This window comes from Leptidea sinapis, chromosome 11 (assembly GCF_905404315.1).
Source record: "Leptidea sinapis chromosome 11, ilLepSina1.1, whole genome shotgun sequence".
NCBI classification, from domain to species: domain Eukaryota; kingdom Metazoa; phylum Arthropoda; class Insecta; order Lepidoptera; family Pieridae; genus Leptidea; species Leptidea sinapis.
Genome location: NC_066275.1, coordinates 8,707,904 through 8,734,021, shown reverse-complemented (window position 1 = coordinate 8,734,021; position 26,118 = coordinate 8,707,904).

Sequence of the window (26,118 nt, the reverse complement as noted above, 5' to 3'; positions counted from 1 at the left end):
TTATAAAAATACCAAAATTTGAAAAAGATATCGACCTATATCGCCGAGTGGTTAGCGACCCTACCTTCTAAGCTAGAGGTCCCGGGTTCGAATCCCGGTATAGTTGCAAACATTTATATGATGTATATGGATGTTTGTTTCCAAGTCATGGACGGGCTATGCCTAATTTGGGGCAAGATAATTTGTGTAAAAGTGTGTCAATATTATATTATCTTTAATTTTTTATTATCACTTACGTGTCAAACTATTTGGATATCGATATATTCGCTTTAACAAAATAATATAAGCTAGGCTCAAGGTTTTTTTTGATATTTTCTCTGTTACATTAATAAAAAATAGATAACTTGGTCAAAGTGTTAACGTATAACATATGCGGCCTATAGCTTTAGAGTTGTTATGAAATTAAAAAACTAAAACGTAGAAGCGTTAAATATTTTCCTAATCAGTTCCAAAAAATCATGCATATTATATATTAATTAGGGATAAAAACCAGTTTTATTTTTTATAATAATGAAAAGTCAAAAAGATAATATTATATCTTTTTCTTTTTGTTGCTAACAGATTAAAATTTTCTAACCGTACTCAGTAGGCGAATAGTTCTGTCAACATTATTTCTTAAAAGATACGGGTAATCCGAGATCATAGCTATCAATCCTTCACAAGTGCTACCAAAAGGTTGAATGGAAAAGTTTACTATTTTGATATGCATAGCTAACACTAAAAACACGTCACTACGCAAAGTGCATAAAACTTAAAATAGCCAAATGTGTGGAATACTTAATGTGGTCTTAGATCTATATTAAAATTCAACCGCTACCTTTGCTGACAACTTTGATCGAGGTGTAATTTGAAGCATGAATTGTAAATTTAGAAGTTTTGCGTTCTTAGTACCCAACAAGTATTTGGTTGTGGTTAAGTACATTTCAACATACGGATGGGCATGAGTTTCAACCAATGATAGTTGATGGAATGGGTGTCATCATCAGCCGGAAGACGTCCACTGCTGGACAAAGGCCTCCCCCAAAGATTTCCACGACGATCGGTCCTGCGCTGCCCTCATCCAACGTATTCCGGCGATCTTGACCAGATCGTCGGTCCATCTTGTGGGGGGCCTACCAACACTGCATCTTCCGGCACGTGGTCGCCATTCGAGGACTTTACTGCCCCATCGGCCATCTGTCCATCGAACTATGTGCCCTGCCCACTGCCACTTCAATTTCTAAATCATTTGAACTATATCGGTAACTTTGGTTACAGGGGGTGCTAAGGAATGGGTGGACCCTTAGAAAATTTATACATCTAAATAGAGCCTCTTGCTACTAGAAAATCATGATCAAATGAAAACAGGCCAGGGTTATGAGTTAAGTGTGTATTTTGAGCACAAATAAGAGTTTCACTGGCAACCTTTATTTTTTTCGACATTTTAATAGCTGTCAAACTTCTAGATGATCTAATATGATCTTATATGTAGATGCTATTTCATCATCTTCACCAAAGTATATTTCTCCTTACGATCTCATTTTATTTTCTCACCATACAAGCAGTTTACATACAAAATTTAGTCTCTAAAGTGTTGTACAAAATATTTGCTATAAAATCTAAACTTTATAACAAACTACTAACATAAGTCTCTACTGACAGCAGCGAGTAGTCTGAACACAGCAATAAAATTTGAACGTTACAAATAAGCTCAGTGAGTTCACTAGACGACGCGAGCGTCCCGAAACATTTGTTAGGGGACCGCGTAATTTTTTACGCGAAAAACACAGCAATGCGGTACGGTCTACAAAAAAAGATGAGAATAAACAGACGACGGCGAATGGCGAGAGAGCTCGAATTTTGAATACAAATGTAAATTAGTATCTCCAGTAATTACCGCGGCAGCGACGTCCAGGGCTATGCGTCTTGTGGACTTACTAGGGACGTTAATTTTTCACGCCGTCTACAAGAATCGATGGACCATTTTTCTCATTACCAAATCAATGTTTAATTTGTGGCTGATGAGAAAATAGCAACTAAAATTGCCTTTTAAATTGCTTTATAATTTGAATGATACTGTTTCATTTAAGACTGTATTATTATTATTTATATCGTTCATTAATCTCAATGATCGGCATTTAATGCTTATCATACTGTTTTACAATCATTTATTTATTTATTTATTACTATTTTAAATTTGTTTACTTCATAATTAACCAGCTGTTCTCCGCGGTTTTACTTGCGAATTATATTTTTTAGCATATTTTAAAAGGTGTTTTGATCTTTGTATTAAAATTATATGTACTACATTCTCATCACATTTTAAACGGCTCTTTTTCTTTCGATTTTACAATAATCTAAGGTGAGTATCAGCCTGATACTAGACAGCTCTACGAATTTGGTTTTTATGAAGAAACAACTATTCGAATAATGAATGTAGTATTAGAGATTGAAGATCATAGAAAATAAACAAACAAATTAAAAACTTGCAGACTTTAAGTCAATATTCATTTTGCTGAAACGAGCTGTCAGATAAATTTTACGATAGTGCCATGTCAACTCATTTACGATAATAATATTATGTAATATTAGGAAATACCTACATCTCTTTAAAAAAAATTGTAATAAACATTATAATACTAGAAATAAGGACAAATTAGCTCTCTAATGAAATATTCCAACTAAAATACTTGTTTTAATTAAATTTAAGACTAGTATTAAAAATACACTTTCTAAGGATGCATTTTCAAATTAGAGGATTACACGGAAGACAAGAATACTTAGAAACATGCTAGTTGCTTATTAAAAAATTACAACTCATGCACTATTTTCAATATTGTATATTTATATAAATGTGTGACAATCAAAATCCTCTCATAGTGTAATTTAAATAAATGTTTCGAATTTTAATTTATTGTAATGTTAAATGAGTAATATTTGAGTTGATTTGTCTAAAACGTTTGTAGCAACCCTCAAGTCATACTCAAAACCTACATATTTAACACATTTTCCGCGCTCATACAAATGAACAATGTCCTATATGGCAGATGTACGCTTTGATAACATTTTATCTGTTATTATAAAGTCTGGTCAATAACAGTAAAAAAAAAAGGAAATGGAAACAATTCTAATTATAACATTTCTGGCTTAGACAAGCATCTAGCTATAGACTACAGTTGTGTTGGAAGTTTCTTATCAGTTCTTCTCCCCATGTCAATGCCCCTTTAGGAACTGATGTAGCTTCATTACTGACATTAAAACTCTAATTTTATTTATTTAAAAAATTGAAATTTAAATATAAACATTAGTTATTAGTTAAGACGTTTTGCGTACATTTATACTATAATGTTTGGTTTTAAGTGTATAAAAAAACAATTCTAGAAAAAAAAATATTAGTAGTGTAAAATTGAGTCAACTTAAATGAGACTGAACTGTTACTGAACTGATCTATAATAATGGAATAAAAGTACATATAGATTGATAGTTATAAAAATGATAAACAATTATTTAAGGGTTCAGCAATATATGTCGTAATTTTGCAAGTAAGTAATGTAACGTTTGTAAGAGATGAACGAGAAAAAAGCTTACGATTATTTACAAATGAAGACAAGTTCACAATGTTCGTCGGTCTATTTAAAACGTGTATAATTTTTATTCTTCACTCACAATTTGCATGTTCCGTTTGCAAGTGATATACTCGAGAATTATACGTGATGAGAATGAACAACACTGTGTTAATGAAAGAACTTAATTATATTATATAATGAAGATATATTTGTCTTGTTTAAGTTAATTTACGTTGTTTTTAATGTATTATATTCAAGCTATGAAATATTAATATTACTTACAATGTTTCTGCTTGATGAAAGTAAGTAATAGAAAATTTTTCTTTTTGTTTTAACTGCTTCACCGTAACATGATCGTATAACAAGAATAATATAGCAAGAAATATATAGCTAATAATAACAAGAGTTTCTTGCGCCCGTTCTTCTCAGGTCTGAGGCACACTATTTCGAATGAGTATTGTGATTGTAAATCCTATTTTGAATAAAAATATTTAATTTGAATACAAAGAAGCTAAGAAAAAAATATGAAGACATAATATAAATTAATGCGTGCTGCAATACGCGTATTAAAGTTACCACCTGAATAAGGTTTTCAGGTGGTAATTTTCGCCCATCGTAGGTACGTCTATTTCATCATTGCGCTAAAAGTCGACTCTTGCGTTGCAGTAGATTGCGTCGTAGATGAAGGTGCTACAATACCATATTATATCACCAGAAAATTCATGAAATACAACTATCAGTGTGTGGATAGGTTGGGACATACTAGCAAATTTCTTTTTAATTAATGGCCTTGTAAGCTCAGACTAATAAAATGAAATACGCGTAAGATTTAAGTGAGTTGAATACATATATTACACTTGCAATAATAAAGTAAATTTAAGTCAAGTCTCGTAGCTATTGGATTTATACCACTTGGTTTTAATACCATGAAATAATACTAGTAAAAGAGTTATAACAATGAGCATAAGAACTCTAGCGATTTATGAGAAAAATTGTGAATTAAGTAAATTACTCAATGATTGAGTGTTTTGTGGCATAATTTTTTAACTAGGTATGTATTTAAGTTATTCCGAATTATTACATTAAATATGATACAACACAAATATAAATCAAATTATTTTATAATTTAATCATGCGACGAGCAAGACGTTTACTTGATAATAAATGTTATTGGCAGCGTTTTGAAAAACCCGATATTCTGAGCGAATACTAATATTCTGTTGAGAAATGATGATCTTCACCCACGCTCTAATACAACTCCAAGGGAATTCCATGAGCATTTCTGACCTCTGAAAAACTTGTGAACACTGAACACCTTTTAAATGCCAGCCCTCATTTAATAATATAAAACATACCTAAACAACGAAAATACCGGTTTCTACCGGCTTTATCTGCATGAAAACTTAATAAATCACGCGTCTAATAAATAACTCTCCTCGTGGTTTATAATAATGTGGTGCATTGTTCCCTTTGTACTTAATATAAGAGACAATTACAAGCGGCACTGCGAAGGGCTTTGCATACGAGTTCGTAAATCATGCGACGAAATTTAAAATTTATTTCACTGCAACTGTTAATTTTTAACATCATAGTTTATTAACTTAATGTGTAATATTATACTTTTTGCTGTTAATTATTTGATGCCTTCATAGATAAGCCTAGTCTGTTTGTGAAGCTACAGTCTTTTCCGTCTTTCAATATTAAAGTTAATCTTTAAAGTATATTAAGCAAATGAGATGTATTGGCACCTAACCTAAGTCTGAATTTAAATGAGTCAAAATATGAGTTAAAACATATTAATATTGAAAACAATCGAGAAAACGATGATAAGAGTTATAAACGTTTATGATATAACCAGCATTTAATAAAAATTTCGCAGTACTTTATCGTAAAAATTTTTGAAACCGATGGGTAATAATAACTCTCCTACTAGCCGCGAAATCTTTCCATATTGTTTCGTTTACACATAAAGGTATATAATGTTAATTATTTTGTTTTGTGACATTAAATTTGTTGACATCATACATAGGTATTAAATGAATGATGAAATTTTTAACATCTGATATGATAATATCTTTAAATTTTGCTTTTTTGATTAATATTAATGAAGGCATTGTGAAATCCGACAGGTTTCAGTATGACAGTAATGTATTGGTACTTCGAGCTTAATTCAATGCACCTAATTATCAAAATTGTACAAAAAAGGCAATTATTCTTAATACAATATCAATAATGATCATGAAGACAACTCGATAACATATTTTGCATGTCGATTGACGAAACGATTGGATTATTAATAATATTATGGTAGCATCTAAAGTACAATGTTTCTTGCAAAAAAATCGTTTATAACTGCAAATTAAGTCCAGTTAGATGTTAGAGTCACAAAAAGAAACTTAATGGAATATAATAATAATCTTTGAAATACTTCAATACAATTTTTCTCGTCCCAAATTAGGGAAGGCGTTAAAATATATAGCACGATAGCTTCGATCATTTATACGTCTATATAGACAGTGACAGCTGTGAAAACGTCAAAATAAGTTGAGGTTGACAGAAAACCTCTGTTTTGAGCACTGCACGCACACTAAAGTAAAATACCTGGCCTGTTTTCATCGGTTGTCGAACAAGCAAGAGACTCTATAAAGACCTATAAATTATCTTAGTACGATAGTATAGCAGTCACGAAAAGATTCTACTTATTTTGAAATGAATTAAGAATAAACAACGTATTGAATCGACTACTTATAAATTTAAGCAATTAAACTAGATTGAACTCGTTCTTACTGGATAGCTGATCATAAATATTAACAACACTACCTTGTCAGGCCTAATAAAACTCAGAACACTTATTATAATTGACATAAAGTTTTAGTCGTCGAATGTAAAATAGAGTTTTGACGACTATTTAATAGACAACAAGCCTCGAGTGCTACGAATTATGAATTGGTAAATACAGTCACGTAAGGTTAACACTAGCCGTAAAAGCAAAAAATCCATGGAACTTTCCATAGCTAAATATAGACAACTGTTACTCTTAATAACACACAGGTCGGTTGATATTATGTTTTTATACTTTATATAATATAAATGTTATTATATTATATATTATTAAAGAAACTGTAACGACATATTACTTGGACTTGGGTGCAAGGTTATGGGGATACCATTAGAAATCAGTGTCAAAATCTTATATTAAAATATCAGTAAGTGTAAAAGATTAAACCTCAGCTACAATCGATTTATTTAAAACTTTGGAAATCAGAGTGGTGTTTAGACTAGACACTAGGTGGCATCGTTTGATTGATCACCATGAAAACTGGCAAATACTTAATGTAACACTTATGATATTTTTCGCATGTTATCGTACATAGTGAGAACTATTTCTTAATTGCCTCAAAGCTTTATTAGTATAATAAAGCTTTGAGGCTTTGTTATACTAGACCTGTTGTTAGTTAAGCTATAGTTAGCTTAATTTACTAGTTAAAGAAAATTTATTGAATTAGGCGTTACTTTGCGGAAATCCATAATTATACAAATTATTTAAGTTTTCTTTAGTGTTAATTCCGCCAATATTTGTTTTTAAAACAATTCGACACGTGCTTCGCCTCTACACGAGGCATCCTCAGGACGTGTTGTCTCGCCAAAATCTGGCACGAGACATGTTACTAGTTAAACATACCGCACATATGACATTTGCCGTACCGAGAGCGTAAATAAACTCGTTCTATGACTATGCATTATTTATGATGTACAAAGGTGATCACATACTTATTAGATGTAAGAGTTATTTATTACAATGACGTTCTATATGTACATAGAACGTCATTGTTAGTATAACTTAAAATTAAGATGTTGACACATAATGTACAAATACTTCAGGACCTTCAAGCTAGTAGTAAACTCTCGCAACAATAACCAACATCACTCCTTCAGATGTCTATGTCTATAGATAACGGTGTATTTATTAAAACGCTTTAGATTTCACATTCAGTTCATTGACTTTCCACCGTACTGTTTTTTTTTATGAAAATAAGGGATGAGACGAGGATGCCTATTAAAATGCAGTGCCACGCAAGATTCGTGAAAAACCCCAAAAATTCTGAGCGGCACTACAACTGCGGCCGTCACCTTCAGACATAAGATGTTAAGTCTCATTTGCTCAGTAAATTTCACTAGCTAGGGCGCCCTTCAGAGCGAAACACAGTAATGCTTAGACATTACTGCTTCACGGCAGAAATAGGCGTCGTTGTGGTACCCATAATCTAGCCGCAAAGGAACTGGTACTGTTCTTATGCTAAATTATATAAATTGGGTATTTTATTAACCAACCGACCAATGTTTTCGAAAATATTCTATCGTACTCCTTCCTACAGGTATATTATGAAGATTTTATAAATGGAAAAATACGCATTAAGTATACCTGTTGTTAATTTAATTACTCACCCTTCAAATATCGTGTACACTCTGGTTCCATCTCATGTACAAGCTACTTCAATTGGTGCTGGGGCTGCTGCTTCGATTACAGAAACGTCGCAAATATTAAGGTCTCAATGAGTCTTACAACTTTGAGCCCTTTGGTGCCGAGACACTTGGCCCTTGGAGCAGAGTCGTGTAGTAAGTACAAAGTACTATCTACGCGCCACAATAGGACTACTAGAAATCCAATCACTGGCAGCTATTTCGGCCAACGGATCAGCCTAGCTATTGTTACTACAAATTCTTGGTAAACTTTCTCGTAGTGATAGTTTTTAATTTCATATCATCACACACACACACACATACTCACGCCTTGTTCCCGTCGGGGTAGGCAGAGACAATAGAATGCCATTTGCTTCTATCCTTAAAAACCTCACGCGCTTCCTCTACATTCATTACTCTTTTCATACATGCTCGCCGGTTGCGGGTGCTTCGGACCTCTCCTTTTCTCAAAACGTCCCCAATTTGATCGACGAATGTTCCACGAGATCCCCCGCGACCGACTTGCCCACACACACTTGCCTTATATATTTGCCTTTCATATCATCATATTAAGTATTGTATTTGTCACAGGTATAATGTCAAACCCGTGATAATACAATTTTACTAGATAATATTATTACACGGTAGATTGCTGATCGACTTCATTTCTTACGATTTAACGGCCTCGTTTTAGTAACATTGTAATGTCACGGGTATAGTATAGTGATATGGTATGGCAAAGTAATGCAAATATTTTGACAATTTCACTGGTTGTTAGCTTAAGATGCCGTCTCTCATTGGTCATTACGTTTTAGTTATGCATTAGTGTAATCAACTAAATGTTATGCGAAGATAAGCGAATTGGCCTTTGTACACTAGTAAACAAATTTAGACTGTTAACAACAACCGAAACGGCCCTTCTTCATTACTATTTCAACAATAATTTCAGATGGAAAATTGGATACACGATGTTTACTATATTTGTTTTGCCAATTGTATATGAAAAAAAATTGACCAATCAGAACGCCCGATGTCTCACACTGCTAACTTTATTTGTAACAAACCTATATCTATATATATAAAAATGAATTGCTGTTCGTTAGTCTCGCTAAAACTAGAGAACGGCTGGACCGATTTGGCTTATTTTGGTCTTGAATTATTTGTGGAAGTCCAGAGAAGGTTTAAAAGGTGAATAAATAGGAAAATGCTGCTAAATTAAATAAAAACAACAAATTTGTTTTTCCTTTGATGTGTCCATACATAATTTCTATGAGAGAATTAATTGACGCACGGTTTGACAGTTCTGCTGTGAAACAATTTTATTACGACAACAGGGTGCATATTTTACGAAGTAATTTTTGATGTTATGATATATTATAGACAAATTCACATAGAAACATTATTATATTTATTATATACAGAACAACGTCTGTCGGGTCAGCTAGCCTTATATATAAAATTCTCGTGTCACAATGTTCGTTCCCGTACTCCTCCGAAACGGCTTGACCGATTCTCATGAAATTTTGTGAGCATATTGAGTAGGTCTGAGAATCGGCCAACATCTATTTTTATACCCCTAAATGTTAAGGGTGGTCCACACGAATTTTTTTTTTTAATTTTTTTGACATTTTTTTTTTAATTTGTTTGATTATGAGTCAGCATTAAAAAATACATCAACATCAATTTTTCACCCATCTACGATCAAACGTTACTTTTGTATCGCGATTTTAATATCGGCAATACAACGTTTGCTGGGTCAGCTAGTAGTATGAACCCGTGACATTTCAATGTCACTAATACCATTCCGTTAAATAATAAGATATGAAGTCCATTGCCTGAAATCGCGGATTTGATAATATACCTGCGACAAATATACAGTTACTAGCTGACCCGGCAAACGTTGTTTTTCCATATAAAGTATAATTCACGCGATAGTTTTATAAGTAATAAAATATTTCCTATATTATAGCCTGTACATCATTTTGTTCTATTGTCAATAGTTTTTGCAGCGCACGCAAAAATAAGTTTTCGATTTTACACATTGTGTTACAAAATAGGAATTTTATTACGGATCCCTAATTTTGAAAAAAATCAAAAATCATAGCCTATAGCCTTCCTCGATAAATGGACTACCCAACACTGAAAGAATCATTCAAATCGGACCAGTAGTACCAGAGATTAGCGCGTTCAAACAAACAAACAAACAAACAAACACTGCAGCTTTATAATATTAGTATAGATATGCGTTGTTTTGTTTTGAATAAATTATCCAAATAATTATTTATCATTTGTTAGTTTCATAAATTACAAGGTTGATTATTCTCTATAGAGGGTAGAGTTACCAGTACAAATTGTGTTATAAATTTATTAAGTATTTTCTATTGAGAGGTATTTTTAAATTAAATTTGTCAGCACAAGTAAATATGATTATCTTATCCAACAATTTAATCTAAGCGAAGCAGGCTTGGTGCGTTCCATAAATTATTATGTTCTAAGAATCTTAATAAAGCGGCTCAGCCTTTTGTAATAAATGACGAAACAAAAATAAGGCCTGAATACTTAAACGACTCCGGTAAAACAATACTATAGTACATCTAATTGTAGCTATCGCTCAGTCGAAACACATTTTGTTTTCCCGTGTGCATTTATTTGGTTCGCTACCGATTTATAAATTCATTTTTATCAAACAAGAATAAATCATAGATACAGGTTAATTTAAGATCATTCTAGCAATAGTGAATGTGTGAAAGTGTTGGCTTGGGGACTGTGGCGTTAAATTTTATTCAACTATAGGTTAATTATTGTTTTTTTTTTCGATAAAATGTAAAACACATTTAAAAGCATACTGTGTTCTTATTGCCAGAAGGAGGCACTTCCACTACATATTAACGTATATTTCTATTTTATACAATATTATACAGTGTATTCTGTTTAGTTAACCTATAAAAAAAAATAAAAAAAGCAAACACTTCTTGCAATAATTTGGTACTTTGAACTAATTCAGTTAAGTCTAACTAAACTAGCTATAGGTTAAACATAAAAAAATTATGTTATATTTATGGAATAACCAAATAGTTACTATAATATAATACTAATGTTGTAAATATATCTCTTGCTGGACTATTATACCTAGATTATGAAGGAACAGGTTGCATTGTAACCCCGCGAGTTATTGAACCACGTCTGGATGTTTGTGTATGACATTTTTTATGGAATAGAACGAAAAACGAGCGTAAATGCATTTAATGGTAAGTGATCGAGTGCCTTATAATCTCTTGAAACGCCAAAGAATATCCAGAATATTAGTAAGAGTTATATAAGGTATGAAATTATCAAAGTCATCGAACATTCATAAAGTAAATGATTCGTACGGTTTTTGTTTATAAAGCATAGCTTATAAAAACTTCCGTAGCATTAATACAAGGCTAACACTGCTCCAAACATTTTTGACCTTGAGTAATAAAAGTAATCTCTCTTTCCTTCATAACATAGTTCATGGTAGGATCGGCAGTACAGAGCTAACTGAACTATTCATACAATTACGAGTGCCGTCAGCTCGCACTAGACACACGCCTCTATTCCAAGTCCCGCTGAGTAATACTAATTATTATGAAAATTCGCTAATCTGTCGCACTCTATGAAACTACAATAAGCAATTCAACAGTACTGAACTTTTTAATAACAGTAAAGGCTGCTTTAAAAGGAGTGTTAGTAAAAATGTAAAGGAAGGTTAAATTTAGAATTATTCACAAACACACACACTCTCACCAACCCCCACACGCACAAATATCATGTCTTATTATAAATATTGTAAATCCGTTATTAGATGTAAGTTCTACAAAATAGTATTATTATAACCTAATTTAAGTTCTGTGGATTTTGTGATGTTTTAAATAAATAAATTAATTAATTAATTAATAATTAGGATATCCTCACCATCGGTTTTCAAGGAGCTTCCTTCCTAGCACTAGGAATCTGTGGAATGAGCTTGTCCTTGTGCGGAGTTTCCGGGACGATACGACATGGGTACCTTCAAAAAAAGCGCCTACACCTTCCTTAAATGCCGGCAACGCTCCTGTGATTCCTCTGGTGTTGCAAGAGAATGTGGATGGTGATCACTTAACACCAGATGACCCGTACGCTCGTTTGTCCTCCTATTACATAAAAAAAAGGTTAGACAAAATCAGGTTTGCATGTTTAGACATAATTTTCTGATAGGTATTCCACAATCACCTAAATTAAAATAAATTATATCAGCATCGCAATATTGGCCGCTAATGGTTGCCATAAAATATCGTCAAATGAATTAACTACTAAAACTATGTACGATGAAAATAGCGTTTTAGTCATTTGGTCATTTGAACTAAGTCTGGACGATAGTTATTTTCTTAAAGCAGCACATTAAAGTGTCGTAAGCAAACCACGACGGCACTTGAATATACTATTGTACTTAATTTGTATTCTTTAGTCTTTGACTGTGCATTACTTTGCCAAAATTGTTTATTAATTATTGTACAATGAATGTTATTTATTTAATTATTGTAGAAACCGTTTAACAATGATGTGAGCCTGAAATTGAATCGCATTTATTTTAATTATAATTCATTTACTTACGTTACTTTAAATCATTTTTTTAGTTTCCATAAAGAAGTAATTTAAGTTATTTCTAACATAATTTCATCTTTTAAGAAAGTAAAATATTTTAAATACAGCCAATTCAATACTAATAGAGTCACAACAAAACTCTTAGAAATGCAATGAAAACATATTAATTAAAAACAGACACAAAAATAAAAATAACAAACTTTTTTTGTGTGTAATAATAATTAATAGTTAACATTATTAAGCTAGCAGTTAGCAGGTTAGGTACCGATTAAGCTGGGAGCCGTACCTCTTAGTATGGCTCAACTTCCTCTGCCAGAGGTACAAGCCAGATCTTGGGTCATCATCTGTCAAGCATGTAGAGCTTCTGGATTACTCTTTTTTTGGGTTTTTGTGCTGACAAACCACAAGGTGCCAATGTCTTCACCGCAAAGGGAAGAAATAAATAACCAAAATAAGAGATTCATACTTCGATCGCCTTAAGTTTTCAGCAGCTTCTACTGTAACTGCGATTTCAAGCCTTCTAAGACTCCAGGGCGTTACGTTATCAGATTTCTCACTGGCACGTAGACAGTAGAAAAGGTGTGGATGGCTACCAATAGATGACGTCGCTCAAGGCATCGTGGGAAAGACAGGCGATGGTGACCAAAACTGTCCACATATGAGTAACTATTTCAAGGATGTCGAAACAAATTCGGAATGATCTTTTTAGTAGTTAAGAAAAGTGTCTAGTTGGAGTAGTAATGCTTCAGGTGAAGCAAAAATTCTCGTTTGCTCGTTCGAGGTCGTTCCCTTATGTCTGGGGATCGTGGTCAGCATGAGATTTACATCTGGAGCGGATGCTCTGCCTCCACCGGATTCTGTCTTTAACAACCGTCTCGTCTCGTTTGCGAGTGGGACATTAATACAAACCTGGTCCGAAACATTCTCATACAGAGACGTAGCCGCTTTTAATAATTTTGCACGGTAGCTCGTCGGATATTTACTTAGACAGGTCACTTTTCAAACGTCCCTACCAATTCCAATGGCAGGAAAATATTGTGGGCATACATTTCATTTTTATTGTTTTTATTTATTTATTTAAGGAAACGACAGCATTTATATTTTACAAATTAATGCTACAAACTTATTGCCTTTTACAAAGTTTGACAGGTTAAATCATAATGAAATAATAACGCTAATAATAATATTCTATAGATTGTTACTATTATGGTAATTATATTTAAAAAAATAAGAAGAAGTCCTGAATACTGTGTCCATGTGATACATGATTATTAAATATATATGCGTAGTATGTAGGAATAATAGTGTTCGGTATTCCCTATTATATTTGTGAGAGTGTTATGAGTTGTGAGTGGTGTGTAGTGTTAAGTCTAATGGGCATTGTTCTCAGCTAGGGACATGTGCTCGATCACTTGAGTTAATAAATTTATTACGGCTGATGAAAAAAAATGTCAATATCTTTATATTTTTATATTTTCATACCACTGATACAAACGACCAACACTACAACAGACACACTTGAAATTGTTGTTCTTTATTTAGAGCTACATATATTTTTTTAATGCTTTCTACCTTAATTTACCTCATTATATTGAAACATTTAAGCTTAAGTCATAAAATCAGCTATGGAAAAGGTGCAAGTTTTACGACTTTTTTATCTTTAAAGGGTGAAACTGGGAGGTATACATGCTGTTCTTTAAGAGGTATTATTAAACTTATAAGAGACAGGAAACGCACTTTTACGACTTTATAATTGGAACATACATTTATTTATCTAAATAACTAAAGCTTAATGACCGGTTAACTCCACCTTTAAGTGTTCCAAATGAGCATTTTAATTGATTTAGTTAAACAATCCAACAAGGCGTATAGCCATAAAGAATATATCCTGTGACCTTCATAATTACATGTCCCGGCATGGACTTTGAGCAGTCAGGGAAACTAATGTGATCAAAAGTGGTCTGTACGTGTTTTAAGTTAGTCTTCTTTAGGCGCGGTATGAAAAAATTATGATAGTGAAATTTTAAGAAGCGCGCATCAATGTAACACAAAAGAAACAGGATGAAGTTGGTTCCTAAAATTTTCAGACGTTTGCGTCTTTCGTTATTTTTTTTGGTTTCTTCATCCATTATTAGGACAGGCAAAGGGTACGAGTCCATACAGCCGTATGCGTTATGTTATAATTAATTGTCAGAGCCATCTTTGCAAGTTTTTTACAAAATTGTTCTTTCTAACAACGTAGAATAGCACGAGGAATAAATCGTTGTAATGATTTTTGCTTCGTTAGGCCATTAAAGTATAACTGCTTGCGCGCATACATAAGTAAACACACCCGTTTTTTGTATTTTTTTTATAAAAATAAGGACGAGCAGGACCTTCAGCTGATGGTAATTGATACGCCCTACCCATTACAATGCAATGCCGCTCAGGATTCTTGAAAAACCCAAAAATTCTGAACGGCACTACAATTGCGCTCGTCACCTTGTGACATAAGATGTTAAGTATTATTTGCACAGTAATTTCACTAGTTATGGCGCCCTTCACCGAAACACAGTAATGTTTACACATTACTGCTTCACGGCAGAAATAGGCGCCGTTGTGGTACCCATAATCTAGCCGGCTTCCTGTGCAAAGGAGCCTCCCACTGGTATGCTCTATTCCTTTTCAGAAAATGATTTGATTTACGGAACTGGCTTATTAGTGCGGTCTGCGCATGACATCCTCCATGCATACCGAAAATTAGCCCCTAATTTGATTTCAGCGCAATCAATGAAACCGCTCTAAATCTGTTTAGCTCAAATAAAAAAATATTCATAACATTTTTTTTTTAAATTAGAGGTGAAGTAAGCCTGTCATTCCTCTGATGTAGCGTATCACAACACAAACCCGATAATTTTACAATGCGACCGTCACCTTGAGACTACATTGTACTTTATAGGCAATCATCGTATTAAAACATTTTGACACAGATACAATATATGTATAACGATATAAATTAAAATAATTTACAAGTAAAATATTTATTTTTAACGCAAGACATGTAATATTAATGATTATAAATGATTATAAATATATACCTACCATCTTCAGTATATTTACGGTCCAATATATTTATTTGCTCTACATTTCAGTTCATAAAAGCCTTTGCCTCTGAACAGAAATGAATGTAAACAGAAAACATTAATCTTTCAACTGCTATACAGTAAACAAGAGAAAAATAGTTTACGTGTTACTGAACACAGTAAACAATGACTATTAAAATTGATATATTTATATTTTTGTAACTACTATACTAGTTGACTAGTCTAGCCATAACTATTATTACAACTTAAAAACTTCTATTTAATTTAGATTAATTTTTTATCCTAATTTGGAACGTGTTTATTATGTTAGCAATTTCAGTTATTTCCCGCCATTGGGGGAGGCCTTTGTCCAGCAGTGGACGTTTTACGGCTTATGATGATAATGATGAAAAACATTCATAGCCATGAAATTGTCTACAAATTTATATTCAATGGTCACATTACGAGGTAAACAAAATCTACATCCGCTTGTGTGTTCTTAATAAGCAACTTGTATACATTTTTTAATGAAAATAAGGGACGAGACGAGCAGGACGTTCAGGTGATGGTAATTAAAACGACCTGCCCATTACAATGCAGTGCCGCTCAGGATGATTGAAAAACCCAAAAATTCTGAGCGGCATTACAACTGCGCTCGTCACCTTGAGACATAAGATTTCAAGTCTCATTTGCCTAGTAATTTCACTACCTACGGCGCCCTTCAGACCGAAACACAGTAATGCTTACACATTAATGCTTCACAGCAGAAATAGGCTCCGTAGTGATACCCATAATCTACCCGGCATCGGGTGCAAAGGAACCTCCCACTTGGTATACATACACTCGGATCAGAAAGGGACAGATAAAGCGTATGGACTTCTATTTCCCAAGTTCCTGACATACTTCCCAGGCGTCTTCCACTATCATCTAATGCTCTCACTTTTGGTACCTTTGCCCAGCCCCCTTGAGTATTATTGGGTACGCGTGAACTTTATCGTGAAATGTACGCCATGATGTTCCAACACATCTACATAGACGCTGTAAATTTGTACAATCAATGTGTTAATTTGTGGACAAAAGTATAAATAAGAATACATACGGGTCACCTAATAGTATGCAATCACCGTGACCCATATTCACTTATAACACAAGAGCGTTGCGTTATATGAAACGTCGAATAAACACACATTTATATATAAAAGAGAATATATAGGTATGTGTATGTATGTTCACCTAGAACTACCGTTTTGAAATGAAATTTAGCATACACAAAGGATGACATGAGTTTTTCTAGTGCCGGTTAGGTGGCTCTGCTGGCAGATTTTCTTAAATAAAACGCAGCGGGCACCATCTAATGTGTTCTAAAACTAAAGCACGAAAAATCGATTGCGATCTAACCATGTAACGTTGTAACTCATGTAACATGTAAACCAAATACATGTGATATATTTACATATTGGAAAATAACACTACACCCATGCTTTAAATCCTCTATTGAAGATTTTAAAACAGCCTATTGCCAGCATTAAAACACACCATTGTGTGTGTCCTAATAACCATTATATCATCCTAACGAGTGTTGTAATGAAATTCAGTACAACATTACAACACTCGTTTGGATGTTGTAATGGTTACTAGGACTGGATTTTTTAATGTTAGCAGTAAGCCTACTGTTTCAGAATCATTTATAGAGGATTAATATTATGGGTGTAGATAATGACGTCTTGTATGCAACTGTTGATAATTAGGGTTTTAATACCTGATTTATAATAATCAAACCCACATTCGTGTCTTAATACCCCTTATTACACAACAGTTGCATAAAAAACTATTAATTAAATTATTTGTTCTCACTATTTAAATTATCTACTCAAACAGTGATAAACCTCTTTCGTTATACTTAGTATAAAATCTCAATCCTTTTATTACAAGAACAGTAGTAAAATGTTCAACGCCACAATAGTCATAAAACAGTGTAAAGTAAATCACTCAAAAGATATCTTTCACAAAGTTTCACAGCCACGCCTTATCTATTTCCTCCACAAGGCACATTTCAACTCGAAGACTAAACATTGCAGAATGCTTCTTTGTATTCTGTACACTGAGATATTCCAAGGTTTTGCATTTTCGAGAAATAAATTAATGTAAAGACATAGTCGTAGGGTAAACTGTGTGCAAGGCATTTTGAATATTTGCACTTTTCTATTTATGTTCAAATACTAATGACTCTCTTTCACTTTCTTTGAATATCGGATTGGATTGGATTCGGATATCGTTTTTCTTTATACTAGCAGTTGTCTTGGACGCTCAGCTGATCAAAATTGAATCGCCCTGCCCATTACAATGCAATGCCGCTCAGGATTCTTGAAAAACCCAAACATTCCCAGCGGCACTACAACTGCGCTTGTCACCTTGAGACATAAGATGTTAAGTCTCTTTTGCCCAGTAATTTCACTAGCTACGGCGCCCTTCAGACCGTAGCACAGTAATGTTAATACATTACTGCTTCACCTGCTACCCATAATCTAGCCGGCATCCTGTGCAAATGAAGCTCCCACTGGTGATAAAATTGCGTTGCTTGCTTTACTAATGAGGTAATGTTATTGAGCATTAAATGTAGATTAACAACTTTTATAGTATATCTACTCGTAACTAAAGATTACCTCAAAATATATCAAAGACGAAATGAAAACGGTCATTCAACGTTACGATGCTACCGGTGTATTGAGAGCTTTTCTAGCTATTATACTTCCAAATAAAAAAGTTATCTGAAAACAAATAACTTCACATCTTTCACCTATTGTTCTTAAATGCTATTAAATTTGAATTGTTTATTTTGACTGCGGAATTTAAAAAGAAAATGGCGTGTTCAGAGAGTTAACTATTGACAAACAAAACTCTAATAATATTTTAGATTCTGAAACTTTACATTCTTTGGACAATAAGTTTGACAAAGAAAGGATGGTTAATTCTTATTTAAACTAGAAATCTATTTATTCGCTCATATCAAACATAACACACGAAAGAAAACCCTTATGAATTTCAATAAGGTGGCTAGTATATTTATTATTCAAACAAAACAAATCTTATAACTATATTTACAATACTACGACTACATAAAATTAAAACTATCATTACGTGGAAGCGTACCAAGAATACTGGCAGCATTACCGCGTTGGATAGCAAGGCTGATCCGTTGTCCGTAATAGCTGCCAACGCTTGGGTTTCAGTAGCCTTATTGAGGCGCGAAGATAGTATTTTGAACATTCTCCGCGCCTCTGGGCCCCACGGGCCAAGTGCCTCGACACCAAACGGCACAAAGATGTATGACTCACTGAGACCAACATATTTGCGACGCTTGCTGTCTTCGGCAGTCGAAGCAGCAGCCCCAGCACCAACTGACGTAACTTGGACATGAGAAGGAGCCAAAGTGTCGACGCAAGTAGCGCGTCCCACACCAGCGCCCACTGTTTCTTAAACTAAAATTATTGCTAAAATTATCATAACAAAACAAAATACCTAATAGTTATATACCAATACATTGTCCTAATATCTAAAAGTTTTATTTATCTGCAACGTTCCCACTTTCATTACTATATTTAAATAGTAATATCACAAATTTATCCTCAAAGACGCAAACGAACTGTAAAGAGGGCATTTTATCATCCCAAAACCGAATACGACGGAAATTATTTCTCAGAAGTCCAAGAAATATATCCTGTCATTTATTTTCTCCTCGGGTTTATGAATAGTGTTTATGCGAAGAAAAATAAGAGTTAGAGCACTTATAGCGACAAATGGCCAAGTTGCAATTGACAGTATTGAGCAGCTGCCTGCATGCCAGAATACTCTATTCAATGCCTTAAGAGGACTGCCAACTTACATTTTAAACCAAGCTTAATATATGCCCTGAATATATTTCCTAGAAACTATTTAATACTTACTTACTGAGGAACTTATGTACAGTTGAAGGATACATTTCGGTGATTGCATTTTGTAGTTTAAAATCAGTGGTTAAAAACATTTTTCTGTCCTCTATTATTTTATCTGGTCGATTGAATTCAGTTGAATCACTCTCCATATTCTAAATTTTGGAATTCATTTCTATTAATCAAATATGGATGGGTTTTAACAGCAATGTAGTTGCATATCGAAAGACTGAAAGTATTACTTTAATAACTTTAGTATGGATTAAGACCTTCCATTATTTGGTGAGTAAGCTCTAGTAAATATATGGGTATGTAAAGGGTTAATCCATTTGCTGCATAATAAAAGGTCGAGTAAAACAACGAAAGACATGTTGATAATCTTAATACGAAAAACGATAGATATGTACTTTAAAGATAGCAGGCGCTGTCTGTCTGTCCGTCCATCCTTTCCATCATTTTACAATATAATACCACATAATATAAGGCTCACTGAGGACAATTTTAAGAAAAATATTACAGCTACTTAGACAAAGTATAGTAGATTATATAAAAGATAATAACACGTTGTTCTTATCTGGTTCTGCGCAGGCCACCTAAAATTATATAATATTACATTAAGTAGGCTAAAGCAACTTTTTTGTTCTATAGTGATGGCAGGCAGTTTCTTATGAGTTCATCATCAGTACGGCGACACGAAACTTCCATATTACGTAGACTAAGCAATTTTGTTACTATGGTGTAAAAAATTAGCTGGCAGTTTCTTATCAGTTCTTCTCCCCATGTCAAAGCCCGTTCACGAACTATTGTAGCTTCATGACGTACCAAGAAGTGCTGTAGCAATATTTTATGTTATTGATAAATAGCTATAGTATATCTATTCTGTTTTCGGCTCAATAATATCTAAGAAAACTTGTAAATGGCTGCCTAATTTAATTTTGTCTGTCGTTGTTGTTTGAAACAACAAAACCTCACATTCACAGATTAATTACATTAAACAGCTCTAGAAATTTATGTGCATTCATATTTTATTCTAGGTATTTACTGTTGTAATCCAATTCATTTTGATCCGCGAATGCATTCAGTTGTCGACAACATTTTCAGTATAATATTATTATCGAATGTAAGCAACATGAAAGTTCTTCCTACGCTGGCCATGCTCAGCAAATATGAATAATGCATTTTTGTTTTGGATTTTTATGAGCAAAGTTTTGATTATTTTCTGTAGGTATCAAGTAGATTTATAAATATATGGGATAGAGGAACTCTTGGACGGAACGAATAATTGGCAAAACTCCCGTTTCAAAGGTACTGAAATGGATTGCTTTGCAATAATTTTGAAGTGGGAAAGTTATTTGTGGTCCATTATAATTGATTTATTTACTAACATAAGATCGGTTCGAGGAATTATTGTTGCGATGTCCTACTTTCATACGAGTCTCTGAATGAGACCAAAATTATATTCGGATTTTGGCTCCTAAATATTATTATGTTTATAATTAACAAACGGAGTTGATGTTCACACCTCATAAATAGGTTTTGTTAGAGAATATGGAATGAAAATAAAAATTTAAAAACCAATTTCTAAAACCATTATTCTCGTGAATTTAAAGCTTCTTCTCGGGCTGGTAGTAGCGTAAAGTTAAATATTTTTAATTTATTTATGAAACGCCTTTTAGGGAGACTGCCTGAATTACACGCGTTTTAATACTTTAAAAAGTATTTTCATGTGAACAAGGCTACACAAGTCAAAAACAAGCAAAAACGGTTGCCGCGTCAAAACCGTGTCTGTAGTATATAAGCACGGGTGATACACGGTACGGTCACGTTACAGTCGCTGTGCCATGTGAAAGCTGTCCTTGTAGGTCATACATTTCTACTTTAGCACGGCACGGCGACCGTGCTGTGCATGTGAAAAGGCACAAAGAATTCAAACATGTGACATGTTACTTGCCCGGTAAGAAATTCATACCTCTGACAGAACAAACTCATCAAAAACCAAACAAGTTACATTATAATTGTGTCAAATTTATAATGCTGCCGCTTATTGTTGTCTGTCGGTATGTAAACACTTATGTCGACGAATATCTCGCGTGTGTCAAAGATTATTATAAAAACAGACGCTCCAATTTTGCGAAGTGCCTAGATAATAATATTGAAGAAATATTATTTCCTAATATTAAGCAACAGCAGACTTTGTTTTGACTTTACTTACGTAAAACTACCCGAATGTCATAAAACGCGAACTTGTCTTTTGCATTGGACTGTCTTAGCTTAAGCTATGCATAATTTCAGCTCTGAAATTACTATAACAATGAAATCAAAAATTATGCTAAGCTTTCACTCAGCCAAATTTTACGTAAGTAAAGTCTGAGCGCAGTCTAAGTATGCTCTATAGATCTCAAGCTACGACATAAGGTTCTGCAAATCATTTGTTTTGAATTCAAATCTAATCGATAACACTAATTTCCCTTCATACTACATACTACCGGACATTACGTGAAAATGCGAAATTCCGGATGCATCATGTTGATTTCTGGCATTGCACCACCGTGCATTGTGCAAGAATCCTTTTGTCCGGCACAACCTTTTTGTGGAATAAATCAAATAGCTTCACCTCTTTCAGAGCTCTATTTGTTTCTTAAGCAATAGTAATGCGGTAACGAACAAAAAAAAAACTCTAAAAACATCAATTTGGAGGAAAACATCCATTTACACTGCTGTGACATTACCGAACCGATACGACTTAAGAGGCCTTCAAGTTTAGAACATACTCTCATAAACTTTATTGAAATAGGCGTTACTTTGCGGAAATCCATAATAATCCAAATGTTTTACGAGACTCACGTGCCAGATTTTGGCGAGTCAACATGTCCTGAGGATGCCTCCTGTAGAGGCAAAACACGTGTCGAATTGTTTAAGACAAATATTGGCGGAATTAACACTAAAGAAAACTCAAAGCATTTGGACACCTAATTTTAAAGGCCAAACACAGATATTGCAAATAATGTTAATCCATGAGCCGCTGATTTTTACTCCAAATCACATTAGCCTCTTACCCGTTTTCCCCATCTTAAAAAAAAATAATTGCATCCACAAAAATTTTATCCATTAAACTGATTTTCTCAGAAGCTATAGATATATCTTTAAGTGATGCCAGTGAAAAATGGATTAGAAGAAAAATTTCGAATATTAAACGCAAAACAGGTTTGCGAAGTTAATTGATCAAATCCTCACGCCGTACTAAAATATTTAGTTTCATTTTATTCAATCTTTCACGAATATACTCACATTGAGGTTTTTTAATAACAGTATTTAAGGTAACAGTAGTAGGGTATGTGTAGTATAGGTAATATGATTGTATATTATATATAAAATAAATTAGAACATAAATACTGACCCATAAATGTATCGTAAACAATATAAAATTTTCTTTGATCTTTGACAAAAGGGAAACTACACGATTTCTGTGAAGAAATTTCACAAATATTCTCAAGTCTCGCGCAACCCGTGAATTTCGAGAAGTCAATTTGGTGTATTTGGGCGTTTAAGAGCGTTATTTCATTCGCAACAATTCACTCATTGCGTCTTATTAAGAAATGTTCCGAATGCCCGCATATTTGCACTTTTTACGTAACTTTTATTATTTTCGTTTTGAAGTGACAGTTAAATGATTGTTCTTGAAATTTTATTTGGAAGTATCAGTTGAATTTGTGTATTTGTAATTACTAAGAAGTATGAGAGCTTTCACAAACTCTTAGGTATCAAATCCTATCGTATAACCTTCCTGCATATCACAAAAAAAGTGAACCGCTCTGTGAACGGCTGGATCACTTGGCGTTGCGTAGAGACGTCGCTTCATTGTGTGTCTTCTACCGCATTTATCACGGGGAGTGTCCCGAAGAGCTTTTCAACCTGATTCCTGCCGCCGAATTTCACCTTCGCACGACACGCCACAAGTTACGATATCAACCCCACCATCTGGATGTGTGGCGGTCCTCCACAGTGGGGTTTTCAAGGAGCTTTCTTCCTCTTACTACGAAGCTGTGGAATGAGCTTCCTTGTGCGGTGTTTCCGGGACGATACGGCATGGGTACCTTCAAGAAAAGCGCGTACACCTTCCTTAAAGGCCGGCAACGCTCTTGTGATTCCTCTGGTGTTGCAAGAGAGTGTGGGCGGCGGTGATCACTTAACACCAGGTGAGCCGTACGCTCAAACGAGCTCCTCCTATTCCATAAAAAAAAAGCAAAAGAACTAGCATTCATAGGGATAGCGAAATAAAATTCAAAACATAAAGATATAAAATAGCACTACATGATTCGCATTACTTTTTAAAATACATATCGTACTTAAATACTTTTGTACTTTATTATAGGCTTTTGTCCAGCAGTGGGCATCGTCCGGCTGATGATGAAAGTACGTAAAATTCAAACTTCATAATTTGTAAATAAAATTATAATATACATATAAATACATACATTCATAACTGTCCATACCTACTTTACTACAAGTGTTAGCAAGTTTATTAAAAACCGCTCAATACGCTCAAAAAGTTTTTACTTCAGAAATTTAGATCGGCATTTCTTCCTAAGCCTGCGTTAGCTGACTCAAGCTGACTTATCCGAAACGACCGTTACATAGCCGAGAGTGACAGCGCCTAACGAAGTTTTCACATCAAATAAATGGTGTGACGACAAAAGTGAGGTTAATAATACGAAATACAACTACGTCACCGATTGACTGCCATGAGGCAGAGTGTGATGGCTCAGTCTCATTTAATATCTTAAGAAGTTTTGGTATAAATAAATCTAAATTTATATTTATCTTGTAAAGTAGGTAGGTATGTATTTTAAAAGACACTAACACTTAGGTATTCACAACATCTATCAGGCAATTGCAATATTCAATAGCAATGCTAAAATAAAAGGCAACCTTCTGTGAGTTGAGTTTGATATTTTAATCCATTTCCTGCTTTTGGGCCTTTCAATAACGTATCTACGGAATGTTTCTTTTTCAATTTATCTATGTGATGACAGTTGAGAATTTGGTATATTTGGATTTGGAAATTAAGTGAGACACCTTAGGTTAAGAATTGGTCTCCACTTCGCTCCAACTAGAAACTGCACTACCTAAGAACAATAGCAATTTTTATTACGGCAACTATTAGATGCTTGTGTGCGTGGCATCTTGACATTGGCATGACAATCTTGACAATGGTATCTTTCAAATTTTGTAACGTACGCTTCGTGTTTTTTACATTGAAATTAATAAAATACACAGTACTTTCTGATTCCAGTGTCTTTCTTATTTCTTATTGTATTATATTTTACAAAGTTATACTACGGAACATGGCATTTCAGTTTCAAATATTAGCAAAGTTTAACAGAACAACGAGACTGGCCTGAGTACGCCTACTTGGGCGTAGTATTAGTAGCCGCCAAAAAACTACGCCTGTGGACACCAATCCTTAATATAAGGTAGACATATTGAAATGTAATTTCACAATTGATTGACGTAGGATATAATAAAATTGGATTCTAAATAACCTAAGATTGAGTAACTCATAATAATATAGATTAAGACTAAGATTAAGACTGATCAAATTTGCTTATATTCTGCTCAAAACATTAATAAATAAAAGTAAATTTGTAGAAAAGTTCGATGCTGGAATCATTTAATTAATTCTAACCTAGCAAAACCATTTATTAATTGCCTGTTGTAGGAATTATTGGTAACTTACACAATAAACCGAAGTTAATTGCAACTAAATACAATATTGGTAATATTTATAACATTAAAAGAGGATCAGTGAGTGAATATAAATCAATTGAATTATTAAATCAGTAATTAAGTATTGGCACTCATTTTGTCGTGGCGACTTTCAAATTTGCATGTTAAACGAAGTTCAGTTTTTGCTCTTGTAATGCAACCCGTATCGAGGATTGAGATACTTGGATTACAAAATTAATGCAACTAAAATGTAATTGACAAACCTTATGTCATTCAAATAGAGTTCAAAATATTTTTTATTGAAAGTAAATGATGTTAGTCTTTTTAATTATATTGTTAAAGTCAGCTTAAGGCGTAGAGATCACATGCTTCGATACTCAGTTCTTGTTTTATTTTAATTCCATCTTGGTTGTGGATGTGTTTTTAATTACACGGATACTTTTATACATTACAAAAGAGTAGTATAATATTAATATTTTTACATTCACCATATATAAAGGACACTGGCTTAACGATATTTTAGAAAGGGTAGCATTTAAAGCAAATTTTAGCAAGGGTAGTTCTTAAGTTTGCTGTGAAAATTAAAAATTCGGTTAAATATGTCTCCTCTATTCTGACTTTTTGTCATAACATTTCTCGCAAAAATATATAAATAATCAAATGAAATTAAATCATAGCCTAGCCTGACTATATTTGAGGGAAAGTAACGACCCATCCCAAGACGCTGCCACAGCATTAAACTAAATAAGAGAAAAGTATGTGTAAGCATTATATATTGTTCCCTAAATA